This window comes from Serinus canaria, chromosome 1 (genome assembly GCF_022539315.1).
Source record: "Serinus canaria isolate serCan28SL12 chromosome 1, serCan2020, whole genome shotgun sequence".
NCBI classification, from domain to species: domain Eukaryota; kingdom Metazoa; phylum Chordata; class Aves; order Passeriformes; family Fringillidae; genus Serinus; species Serinus canaria.
This window is the reverse complement of record NC_066313.1, coordinates 76,837,561-76,850,217: the sequence shown is the minus strand read 5'-3', so window position 1 is coordinate 76,850,217 and position 12,657 is coordinate 76,837,561. Positions and strand designations below refer to the sequence as shown.

General features: G+C 37.0%; 1 protein-coding gene across 2 annotated transcripts in view; it reads left to right on the top strand.

Annotated features, from left to right (window-relative positions):
• FGF14 (fibroblast growth factor 14) overlaps positions 1-12,657 on the top strand; it is a 373,108-nt gene that overhangs the window by 240,386 nt on the left and 120,065 nt on the right. The window lies entirely within an intron of this gene.

Here is a 12,657-nt window from a genome sequence, read left to right as displayed (position 1 = left end):
AATCTTTTAATTAGCACCCTTGGTGGCTTTAGTGAGAAAATTTAAATGGCCTAAAGATTTCTGATGGGCATAAGAACTATAAGCAGGAAAAAAAGGAAATCCAGGATATTTCAGCTTATGCTGGAATACAGAAAGCCTATTTCAAACAACCACTTATCAACTACAGAAAATTGATAACTTTTAAAATAACTTTGAAAGTTTCATTTCTAAAAAGCTTATCTAGAACATTTTTTATTGGTATAAACCCCTATAGGAACTTAAAAACTTCATTGTGTTTGAAGCCTCAGAGATCCATTTCAGAGAGGCAGAATTTGGCTTAGGAATCTAAATCTAAAAGCTACTTTTAAGGCCAGTAGAAGAGGAATGGAGTCTTGGATTCAGCACCTTAGAATCTGTGTTGGAAAAATGCCAATACATTCAGGGTGCTGAATACCACTGTTAACTGAAACTCTGAGACAATTCATGTTAAGGTAATTGTCTTATGAAGGGGATTTTCCCAGAAAATCCTCTGGTCGGCCTTAATTTTTGTATGAGAACAAAAGGTCCTAGTTTTTGTTTGGAGAGATTCAGAATAGGGCACAGCAAGGCTTCTCCATGAATAACCACTCAGTCTTTTCTTAGATATTATATTATTCCTTCCTGTCTATTGCCAAGTAGTTAGTGATGACTGAAATTGTTAAAATATTTTCTCTAACTTTGCATTATATCATAAGCTATGATATAGATTTCCATTTCAGTAAGATCAGGTTTGTTGATTTGTAAGTGTATGATGCTCTTTGAATTGTTTTTCTTTTTCTTTTTTTAAATATGTAAGTACAATTTTTCTGGAATTTTTTGTCATTTACTATTGTTTTTATAGAAAAAAAATGGCCAATTTATTTTTCAGTCAGCAAAAGAGATCTGTTCTTTCAGCTCAAAAAGGCTTTTCTGTAGCTTCATTTTTTTTCTTGAACACTTGGAATAAAGAAAATAGTCTTAATTTAGTAATGATCAATTTGAAATTTGCTTAAATCACTATTGGTCACAGATTTCTTTGAATAACATCTTTATTTATCTCGTTTTCTAGTATCTCTCTCATTTGAGTGTTTTCACATGTGTCAGTGTACATGTATAAAACCTTAATTCCTTTATCCTTTTAAAAAAATTCTGAGGACTTTTAAAGACTCATTTTCTTATGCTCTTCCATCTTTTACTGTCTTTTCATTTAGTTTCATTCCTGACAGGCTCTCTGAAGTTTTGTTCTCTAGACTCAGCCTTACATTTCACCTTTGGCAGTGGGCAAATTGTGTGTTCCTGTGTGTTTAATTTTGTATATAAATCTATGCCTTTCTAAAGCATACTTATTAAATTAATATCTTTAGGTAAAAATATAAGAAATTATGTCTTGTGATGATCTTTGGAGAAACTTTTTGAGTCTGGGAGCTAAATTGCTTAAGCTTTGTCTGGAAACTGCTGATATTCATATTTGAGCCTGTGTACACCATTGATAGATTACTTAGATTGATTAACTTCTTGTAGAGGGAAGGTTTGAATGTTATGGGTCATAAATGAAGGGCATCAGAAAATAATATTTTGAAAATATACTGGAAGTGGAAAAGATTTTCTGTGCTTCAGAAAATCACATGTCCTGTGACGCATGTACGAAGCAGTCAAGGTTTAAATTGCCAACAGCTCCACATGTTTAAATGTGCTGACTTATAATCATAAATAATTTCAGAAATAAATTGTGCTCAGGCAACTTATCAGATAAAATATTTTTAATCCTTTTTTTGCATACATTTTCAGTTTGGTGAAACAGAGTGTTCTTCTGTCTTGGGAAAAAGAAAACCATTTGATTTAGAAATATCTGTATGTTGTTCAGATCCAGGTCTCCTGCTGTTGGAAATCTTTTTTTTTTTTAATGAGGATGTTTATTTTAAAAATTGATTAAATTCAAAAATTGAATCTGTCTGTATCTAAGGTTTTAGCAGTTAATTTAAAAATTGTGAGTAGCATCAAAGCACTGTTATTTTGTATGAGACAATAGTAAACAAAATCACCAAAAACTTACTTATATGACTGATACTTAGAGAGTGGTATAGTACCCTATTCCATAGGTGTAAAACTGCAACCATAGCTTTAAACTTTCTTCTTTTCTTCGCAATAAATTATTTCATGTACATTGTTTGTCTTTGAGCTTTAAGGCCCAGAAAGGATGGCTTTGTCTCTAGAGAGAGAATATTAGTGAAAAAGCAAAGGTTCAGAGCAATCTGGCTGCCAGATTGTTCTGTTTCTAATGACTTCTGTCCTTCCTTGTCAGTCTAGCATAGCCAGAACCTCTCACTTATTATTTACAGAGCACAATTTGGATTGCATCAAAGAGAGCTTTCACTCATCAAGCTGTTTCCTGGTATTAATTTAGCTCTTCCTCCCTACATCTGTAGCTAAATCAAGTTTCCATAGAGTTTAAACTAAGTCTAGAAATAAGTAAAAAAGCCCCAAGGCTTGAGGTGATAAATTTTAATTTAAACTTGCCACTGAAAATACAAGACCTATCTGAACACAGGAGGGCAATGCAAGGGATGCTTACAGATTTTTGGTAAAAAATGTGCCCCAGGGGATGGAGTTTGAAGAGAAATCTAGTCCACCAGTAGTGAGTTCAGTTTTAAGGTGGATGGTTTGGGAAAAGTGGGGCTTGGGAAGGGACAGTGTTCTGCTTACCAGTGTCAAAGACTGAACAGGTTGAAGAGCTGATGTGATTGGAGGGAAGTTTTAGCAGTCTCTGAGTCTAGTCCAAGTATTCTGTGTTGCCTGTTCATGCACTGATGGCTTCTACGTCGCTTTTATACATAAAATAAAAGACTGAAATAGTCTTTGACCAAGTTCTTAAAGAGTGGGTGCAGCCTGCTAGAAACTAAATCTCTCACCAATGTCTGAAGTTGCCGGCTTTCTGGGAGGCAATTTCACAATAGTCTTAGGCAGATCTCAAATGATCCTACTGATGCCTTGAGAGGCTCCCTAGAACAGAGGCTAGATAGAGCTAAAGGAATACAGTAGGTATTTTTTAAAAGGCCTTCAAAGGACACAACTTGGGCAGTACAAGGGCCCCTCTGTGGCTCCACCCCAGATGGATGCTGGGTCAGAAGTTTTCACACTTTTATAGGTTTTGGTCCATTTACATATTGGGGTAAATTGTCCAAATATAGCTTGAGGTGATGAAGTCCCATCCTCCCAGATTGCTCTCTTCAGTTCGCTGCTGTTTGTACTTTTTGGGCCTGAAGCTGCAGTGGTGTCCTTGTTTCTTATGTTGGAAATGGATTATTTTGTGTAACTCAGCTGTGAAGAGAACTTCTTTACTCTTCATATGAAGTTCAGAGTTATACACTACTGCAGTATAGAATCTGGAAAACATGAGGGCTAAAACTTAAGGCATCACTGCCACTGAATACAATTGTCTTTTCATATGACAAAAAGCATAGTTCTGATAGCCTCTGTGGGTGTCCTGTGTACACATACTGGCAGCTGACTCTTGGGCCCTGTTTATGAGGTTTCAGCAGAAAATTAGCTAATTATTCTATTCAGATACTGGACATTCTTACATGAGAACTGCATTTATTTAAGGGTTAGACTGATAGGCATTTTAGGAGGAGCCTAATGAATCATTTGAATACTGAGATAAGTAGATGATTGCTGTAACTTTTTTAATAGTGCCTGAGATAATATTATATGTGATTAAACCTGTGCATGGCTTTTTTAAAATGTTAGGAGTAACTTTCTGTTTTTAAGATGAATGGAAACTGTCTTCCAACCAGCTAGGCTGATTTCTACTAAACCTTTTGGAACTCTTTGTGTTGGTCTTATAGCTATCTATTCTTTCATCCTAAAAAATCCTACTTTTCAGCTTAACGTCAAAGCCCCTGTAAAAATATCAGTAGGTAAAGCATATCCTTTGGAGATTTTGAACAATTGTGTTATTCAACAAATGGTAGAGGAAACTGAAGTGAATATTCTCCTTAGAATTTTTAGCTTGCTTGTGTCATTATTTGCAAGAAATTTATAGAAAAAATGCGAAGCCTGTAGAGTTTCAGTCTCATAAACATCACTCTATGAAAAATACAAGCAAATAATTATCTATTTTTCACATCAGAACATTTTCTGCAACTTGAAATTATTAGGATTAAGGCAGAAACCAACCCCATGTAAATAAATCTATATTTATTTTTCCTAAAGTTGCTTAACGTTTTTCTTTTATTTTTAAAAGGTGCAGTATGCTATTACACAGATGTTGAAAAATAATTCTTCCACACAATTTTTACTCAGCTAGTGTCTGGTACAAATAAATCCTTTTTTTTTTTTTTTTTTTTTAATTACTTGCAGTGCAAGGAATTAAAGAAAAATGTGACAATATGGGTTGCAAGATATTCCTCAGTCAATATATCTGTGAATAACTAGACAAACAGTGTCCACTGCTGGCAAATCAGATAATTGCACTGCACTTCAGAGAGATATGATGTTGAAAGCTTTGGATGAGTTAAGTCTTAAATGTCAGATATTTTGTGTTACTTTGTAGGACTGGGTTGTGAAATCAGGTCACTATATTAGAAGCATTCATGCTATTACTACTAATAATAAATACTGTGGTATTTGAAGTATTAGCCAGGAAAATCACCACAGTAACATAAGTAGGTGCTCCAATTTTTTCAGGATTTAAAAATAATTCCAGTATTCATTATATTTTATATAACATGTCTACAAAATGAATAACAAGATAGCAACTGTGAAATTTGTCTTGATGTTTTAGATCATATAAGTAACAAGATGGGTAAACAGAAGTTCTTAAATTCCTATTTTTCTTCTTAGGTCAAAGCATTCATTACTGATTTTATTAGGTTTTTTAAAGACATAAAAATTGTAGAAGAAATCAATGTTTCTGTTTTGGAAGAAGTAAAATGGAAATGCTGATACAGCAAGTACCACTGATGTTGATGAAGCTAGAGCTGAATTTACCAGATTATCAAAGAGGAAAGAGAAGGGTGATATCTAAAAAGTTTCCTCCTGGCATTTTTGTTTTGCAATAGATAATATTTGTTTGCATCTTTTGCTTAACAATAGTGTGTCAATGCAAAGAAAATCTTTCAGTCAAAGAAAATAATATAGAATGAAGATTGAGGGGGAGAAAGGAAAAATCTGTTCCTATGCCTATATAAGCTATATTAGCTTGTCAAATACTTCTAAAAATCTAGATTAACTGAAAAGAAGCTAGCCATAATTGTTTTTACAGGGATTTTTATCTGTCATCTATTTATTGCATTCAAGGAAAGTATTAGACAATGCACTGAATTTTCTGTTTGTTTGGAAAGGGGAACAGGGGAACAAGAGTATGGGATTTTTTCAGAGGATATTGGTTGTGTCTGAACCTCAAAGGACAGGTCATGTATATTTGATTAGACTTGAGAGGGAATCAAGGCTCACCCTTTGGATGAATGTGGAATTAGCCAGAATTGTATATCTGCTTTTTCTCCCTTCAGTACCCAGACAAATACTGTATGACTTTCCCTCTTGAACAAGAAAAGAACAGGATGCTAGTTTTGTTTTGTTTTTTATTTTTTTCTTTGTAAATGTCATTAAAATAGTATCAAAGGGATTGCAAATCAAAAGTTATTCAAAAGTTAATCAGAAGTAGAATAATTGCAAACAAAGATGACTATCTGAAAGGTTTTTTGTGAAATTAATCACACTGTCAATTTTAGGTCACATAGCAGAAAATAACACCATTTTTCCTAGATTATTTGGCAGGGAGTATTTTTCATGTTTTCTTCCAAGAAACAAAGTATTGCTGTGGATGATTTTGTGTGGGCATGTGTGCATTCATGCACATGGGCAGACAAGCTGCAGTTCTTCCTGTCTTCCTGTAAAAATCACTTTTTATACTTAGAAGATTATTAGATGCATTTTGAGAGGAATCGTTCTTCTGCTTCTCAAAATAGCAATTTATGTACATCTCTGCTCATACTATCTTTTCTGTTCAGTATTTTATTTTAATGCATATAAAGTGCTTTTTCTCCTGGATCTCTGTGAGATGGTCAAAATCCAACATCTTCCTTGTTCCAAGGGTTCAGAAATAATGCACATTTTTTTTCTCATATTGTCATGTGTTTTCATACTGGTTCAAGGAAAGCAAGAAATCCATTTGTAAATATGTTCTAGGTGCAGGAAATCCTCACTGGAGAGTAGCATGAAACAGGTAGAGCAGCTCACATGCTCTGCCAGCTGTGCTGACTCCAGAGCAAATTCACTGTAGAGACAATTTCTTAGGGACAGTGTTTCCTTTGTTTCTGTACAGCAAAATTAAGCAGACTCACCTTACAGGGACTTTCAGTTACTTGAGAGAATGACAGCAAAGTCTGTTGCATGCTCCAGAAGTCAGGCCAAGCAGACAAGTCCTGCTGTGGCTAGATAAGCAAACACAACAGATGTTGGCTTAAGCTGTGCATGTTAATGAAGAAGCTCTCCATGCTGTTTTTAGGCCTCTAAATCTTAAACTGCTCTCTGCAGCTGTGTGGACTAAAGATGGGGGGCGGGGGGGGGGAGGTGGTGTTTGTGATTGTTTTTCTTTAATGAAAGTCCTTTTTCTGGCTTGTGTCACCAGAGCCTTGTTTGAAGCAGTCTTGTGGCAGATCTGCTATTAGCTTTAGTAAGAACAAAAGTAATGGTAATGTGTATCTGTAATTAGTCATTAGAAACCTCTCTTTAAAGAGATTCTTTCATTCTTAAAGATAAAATATTATATATGTCACTGCAGAAACCACAAAGTATTTAATTTTTAATTACTTTTTTGGATTATATACAAGAATGTGATCTTGATTGTTTTTAATTTTTTTCCTCCTTCTCTGTCGTTTTTAACTGTTTAAAAGAGACCGGGTTTAAGTTTTGGGCCTCGGTGAGCTATTTTGGTGATTCTTATATGATCTCTGTGCTGTACAGATATTCCTGTCCACCCAGCTGGTTTCTTTTGTTCACCTGGTCTCAAAGAAGTGGTATCAGAAGAAGAGGAAAGACAGAGTGAAAAACAGAAAGAGTCATGAAAGATCTCACAGGAGCTTTGCTAAAAATTAGGAGCTGTAATCATACATCTTATCTGGCCAAAAGATCAATTATTAAAAATAGTGTTAAGAATCTTCATCCACCTTTTTCCCTTATTGAAGGATGAAGAGTTAGCCCATGGAATAAAAAATTAAACTCTGAATTAAAGCAGGTATTTTACTTGACACAGGACTATTTATAAGACTCATTACTGCGGGATAATCCATGCAATCTAGCATTGGAAAGGAAAGGAGGACAGCAAAGTAAAAAAAAGTGAAAGCAAGAAGAAATCTAAGAATCATGTAATGTCTAAAGAGTAAGTCAATATCTAGTGTAGAGGTATTTAGTCTTTTGAGTTATGGATGTATCTCAGGAAATATGTGAAAGAAATGAATGTAATGTGTGAAAGAAGTGGTCAATGCAGAAGAAATACTGCTCCTGAGCTGCTATTGGCAGCACTGTAGGTGTTGTGTTTGGATAGTGTTAGGTATTTGAATAGAATGTTTTGATAGTTCTCTGCATAAGCAGTCATCTAATGCTAGACTTGCTTGCATTAATTTATTCTTGCATATACAGGAATTATGTTTTAATGTTTTTTCTTCTGAGTTGGATACATAAGCCAAATCCTGTGAAGAGGCTGGAAAAAATATGTGCAGTCCCTTGAACAATATATTGGAAGCTTACTTTTGTCTTAATTAAACGGGTTCACCTGATCTATTTAAGCAAGTGATTCCACAGGACCTTCTCTGTATTTAGTAAATTTTAATATGCATGATTTTGGCTCCTTGAGTAGGTTGTGAATGCTAAGACTGAAAGTGCTTTTGACACAAAGAAGTGTGAAAGGATAGAAATCCAAATCCTGTGAAGCTTATTATCATGTTAAACAAATTTTGTTCTTAAATGTTCTTCAAAGTCTTATCAATGAGTCATCTTCAAAGTCATATCAAAGTCTTGTCAATCAAGTGTTCAGGGTGTTAAGGATTTTAAATTTCACTGCTTCATAGTACACTGCCTTTTGGGAAATTAACAATAACTTATAAGGAGAATTATATCCAGAATAATAGACAAGAACATATAAAATGTTCTAATGACCTAATTTAAACTGTTACCAGCTCATTGCACAAACATACTGTACTAGTCTTCTAAACATGGAATGCACATAAGCTATCTGAAAAGGGAATTCTTATCTATGTTTTAACACGTTCATACTGGTCTGTTAATGAAAGAGGTGATCTTTTAAGCTGACAAATGCTTTTCTATGTTTTTCAGTTTTGTACAATTAAACAATTACCAATCTATAGAGTAAGCCGTAGATTATGCTTCACCTTGTTCAAGTCATTACTTCTCTTGTTTCATCTTTTTTCCCCAAGACATTTAAATCAAGAATGGAAAGTTACTGTTGCTTACCAGCACCCATCCTCCCTATACATACACACTGTGGGCCTTGGGAAGTTATCAGTTTGTGATTACACTAATAATTCTATTTGTAGGACTGTATCACATTTTCTTATGATATTTGGGGGAGTGCAAGGGTCTTAGTATGTTCATTGAATTTTGACACTTTAATTATGGTCCACCTAAACTGCCAGCAACCTTCAATAATTTGTTTTTGTCAGAAGCAACAAATCAGAATTATAACTTCTGCTGCAAACAGTACTTTGGCAATCAGTCTGATCAGAAGCACCACAATGGTGATAAAATAAATCCATCACTATTAAGAAACAAGTAATTTCTCCATTCCTAAAATGTCTCTTCTTGGAATAGTAAATTTTCCCATGGTCTAGATGTAATTTTATGCATGCCTTTCAATTGTTAGGCCTAAGTTGGTACTTTCATGCCTAGACCATCCTATTTTGAGTGGTATAAGGAGTAAAGTGCTAATACTTTTGCTACTGTAGAACACAACAACTTCCAAAGGAAAAGAACAAACATTTGCAAAGACACAGAACAATCTTCAGCTCTGTAGCATCTGAAAGAACATCTAGATTCACTATACTTTATTAATGACTTCTAGAATGTAAGCTGACTTTACCTCATCATCTTCTAGTGTATTTAACTGGACAAGTGAGCTCTGTGAGCCCTACTCTTTGCAAGCAAGTGCAATAAAAACTTCACCAGAGCTCATGAAACTTAAACATGTTTAGTAGTAACGTACTAATCTGACATTTTGCACTTGTAGAAAACATATGCTTGTAAGAAATTTGGGCTTTATTTGATTTATTTTGTTTCAGTTTTGATATCAAGAGTGGTTTCAGGATATCTGGGAGGAGAAAACTTGGGTGGAGTGTGTGCACATGACTGCATACCTGTAGAAGATATTTTTGTTTATATTGAAATGGCTTATGAAAGGAAAATCTCTGTAGAGTTTTCATGGCTGCATTGAACTGCATTACTCTGCAGCTTGTAACATTATCCAAGTTATTGCAAAAAATATAATGAGTTAAAATAAATTAATAAAAAAGAAAAAAACCCACAGCCCATAGAGTGTAAAGATGACATTTTAAGTTCTATACATTTTGTAGCTTATGGATCTAGGCAGAATAGACTATAAAGCATTGAATACCATTTTTCCTAATTGAATTTCTTATAAAAGCATTTTATGTATCTCTAGTACATGCAGATATGAAAATTACAATGGTGTATATTTTAATATTGTAATTTCATGCCTGAAAAGGTGACATTGAAATTTACATGTTAAATTAGGTGAAATGGAATACAGTTTCTTCCCAGTTGTACATTAAACAAAAAGAGTAATAATAATGTTTTATCCCGTAACATATAATAAAGCAAGTATTTTATCCACACTTTATATACATTGAATTTTTTCCTATAAAATTCATCAAAGAAAGCAATTTTATAGATTCTATAATGTTTTTGTTTAGAAAACTTCTGAAATCCATGATAAAATACCAGTTAGAAATGAATAGATGGGAGAGTAGAAAGCACTGAAAACCTTTTCTCCCCCTTTGCCTTTTAATACTTTGTTTTTATATCCAGAGTTTTGTTAATCAGAAATAAAACTCTATTTAATGTACCAAAGCGTCATAAATAAGATATTTCCATTTGTCCTAAATGCATATCCTCATGCAGTTCCCAGTTTTTAAGGTATCTGATATGTTCATACTTGTGCAATTCATGTTAGCAGAACCTTCTCTTTGACTAGAATTGCACACATTTTATCACAGGTTAGGACACCAGATGGCTCTCTTGAGTTTTCTTTGTAAAACCCCAAGATGTAAACAACTGCTCTACATTTCTGAGATGTGAGTACAAGGCTTTTCTTTTCTTTTTTTTTTCCTCAGGAGTAAGAAACACATTTTCTCTTTGTCTATAGGCATACCGCCCATTTTCCCCCTCTCTTGCTTTTCTTTGCCATCACCCTGAGCTTCGCGTGGTTGAGAAATGTCAGGGTGTTTTGGCAAAGGCCCAGCATTTGAAGGAAAATATAGAAAGGAACAATAGTAGTAGATAGTGTATGATGCATAGCATCCTCTGATGCTATAAAGAGGAACTTGGGAGCCACACCCTTTTGGAGAGAGTTTCTCATGCAAATGTTAGGGTTCTGTTATACTCTGCATTCCTGAGAGATAGTGGGTGGCTGGCCTCTATTTCACTCTACTCCCTCTCATTCATTCCTTTGTTTGGAGCCAGCAGCCAAGTCGAGCTGGCTTTGGGCTGTGTCCTGCCAGCTCCCCGCCCTGGGGCCGGGCGCTGCTCCGCTGTCCGTGGTGCTGCAGGCAGATGCAGACGGACAGACGGGACAGGGACCGGGGCCGGACACCGGGAGGCCCACTGGGGCAGCACACAGAGGAGCGCTTCCCTCTTGAGGGGTCTTAAGGAATGCCACTCCGTGTCTTGTGCACTTTTGAGGAGAGAGGAAAAAGAAAGCAGTATGTAAAAATACTACACTGAAATTTAATTTTTTTTTAAATAACCACCTCTCTGTCTAATTGCATTAGTTAAGGCAATTGTAACCGTTGTAAGGAAATTGCTGCTCTGTAAAAATTGCCAGATAGAAAATCCAATGAGTCTTAGCTGAATCTCTTTAGAGACACTTTTAAATAGAATTAAAATGTATTATCCAGATCCGATTGTGCATGTTCTGTTCCTAGTTGGTCTAGTATTAATACAAAATCCCTGTATACTGGAGTTCCCACCATACACTTTTGCCCTCTGTATAAAAATAGCGCTTTGTAGATTAAAGGATTTAGGGGGAAAAATGGTCAATATCAAAGAAGCTGAAGCCTCTGCTGAAACAAGAACCTATTCTTGTATACTAGGTTCTGTATTGCAAAACAGTGAATATTTCTGGATTCATATTTACACTTCCAAGCCCGTTAAAAAAAACCAAAAAAAACCCGAAAAAACAAAAAACTGGAAGCAAACCACCAAAGCACCAAAGCAAAACAAAAAAACCCTCAAAACCATCTAATAAGAGATTAGAGCACTGTGAAAACAGTATAAAAATAGACATTACATGATAATTGCCTGTGCAAGCATCTGCCCTTCTTTATAGGCTAACTTAATATTTTTCTGTGTAGCTGCTTGTTTTCTTCCTCTATTTTCCTCTGGCTAGCTAAAACTTCAGGAAGTTTAACCATTAGGCTTGCAGAAAGTGAATCCAAAAAACTTTGGGCCATTATTTGAAAAGGAAAGAAGTGGGATGTCTTATATTACATGGTATTTACTATTTGCAGTGCCTTGTGAACTTCTAGGGCTAGAAACTTCTTAGTTGTTCTGTGTCTAGTGAGCTCGGCTGGTGCTTCCTTAAGTGCTCCAAGACATAGCCTGTAATTTTGCACGGTGCTGGTGATGAGCAAATCCACCTGCTGTGGCTGTTTGTGGGTGCCCCATGTTTGTGGGTGCCCTTTGGTATCTGAGTTGAGCCCACGGCTCCAAAACCTTCCCATGAGGCAGAACCCCGTCTCCCCCCCAGAGTTCCCCTCCTGCTCGGTCCGTTCCTGGATGGGAGCCGAGGAGCGGCGGCCGGGGGGACTGGCGGGGCAGGGTGCCCTTGGCGGAGCGCGGTGTCGCCTCGCCCGCCTGCCCTGCCTCCCGGCTTCCCCGCCTGGGGACGGCGACAGGTGCCGGTGTCACCGCTGGGGGCGGCGGGGGCGGCCGGCAGGGAGCCGCTGCCGGGGAGCTGGAGAGAGGGTGCGTGCGAGGGATCCTCCGTGTGCCGGGCCGGGCGAAGGAGAACGGGGAGGGCCATACGCCCCTCTGGCAGCTCGCAGAGCCCTCCTTCTTTCCCCGGGAAGGGATCCCCGCACGAAGCCACCCGGAAACCTAATAGAGGGCAGAGGCAGCTGGCGGCGGATCCACCGGGAACCTCCCGGTTCCCACCAGAAAACCACATCAGCATCACCCCGTTCCTCCGCCTCTCTCCCCCTTTGCTTTTTAATTCTGTCTTTCCCCATTCCCCCTCCTCCACTGCTTGCACCCTCGCCGCCCCTCGCCTTGGGGAGGACAAAAAAAGCTCCAGCAGTGCGTGTCTCTGTGTGTGTGTGTTTGTGTGTGTGTGTGTGTCTCTGTGTGTGTGTGTGTCTGTGTGTATGCGTGCGTGTGTAGGGGAGGCTGGAGCGGGGTGGGACCGAG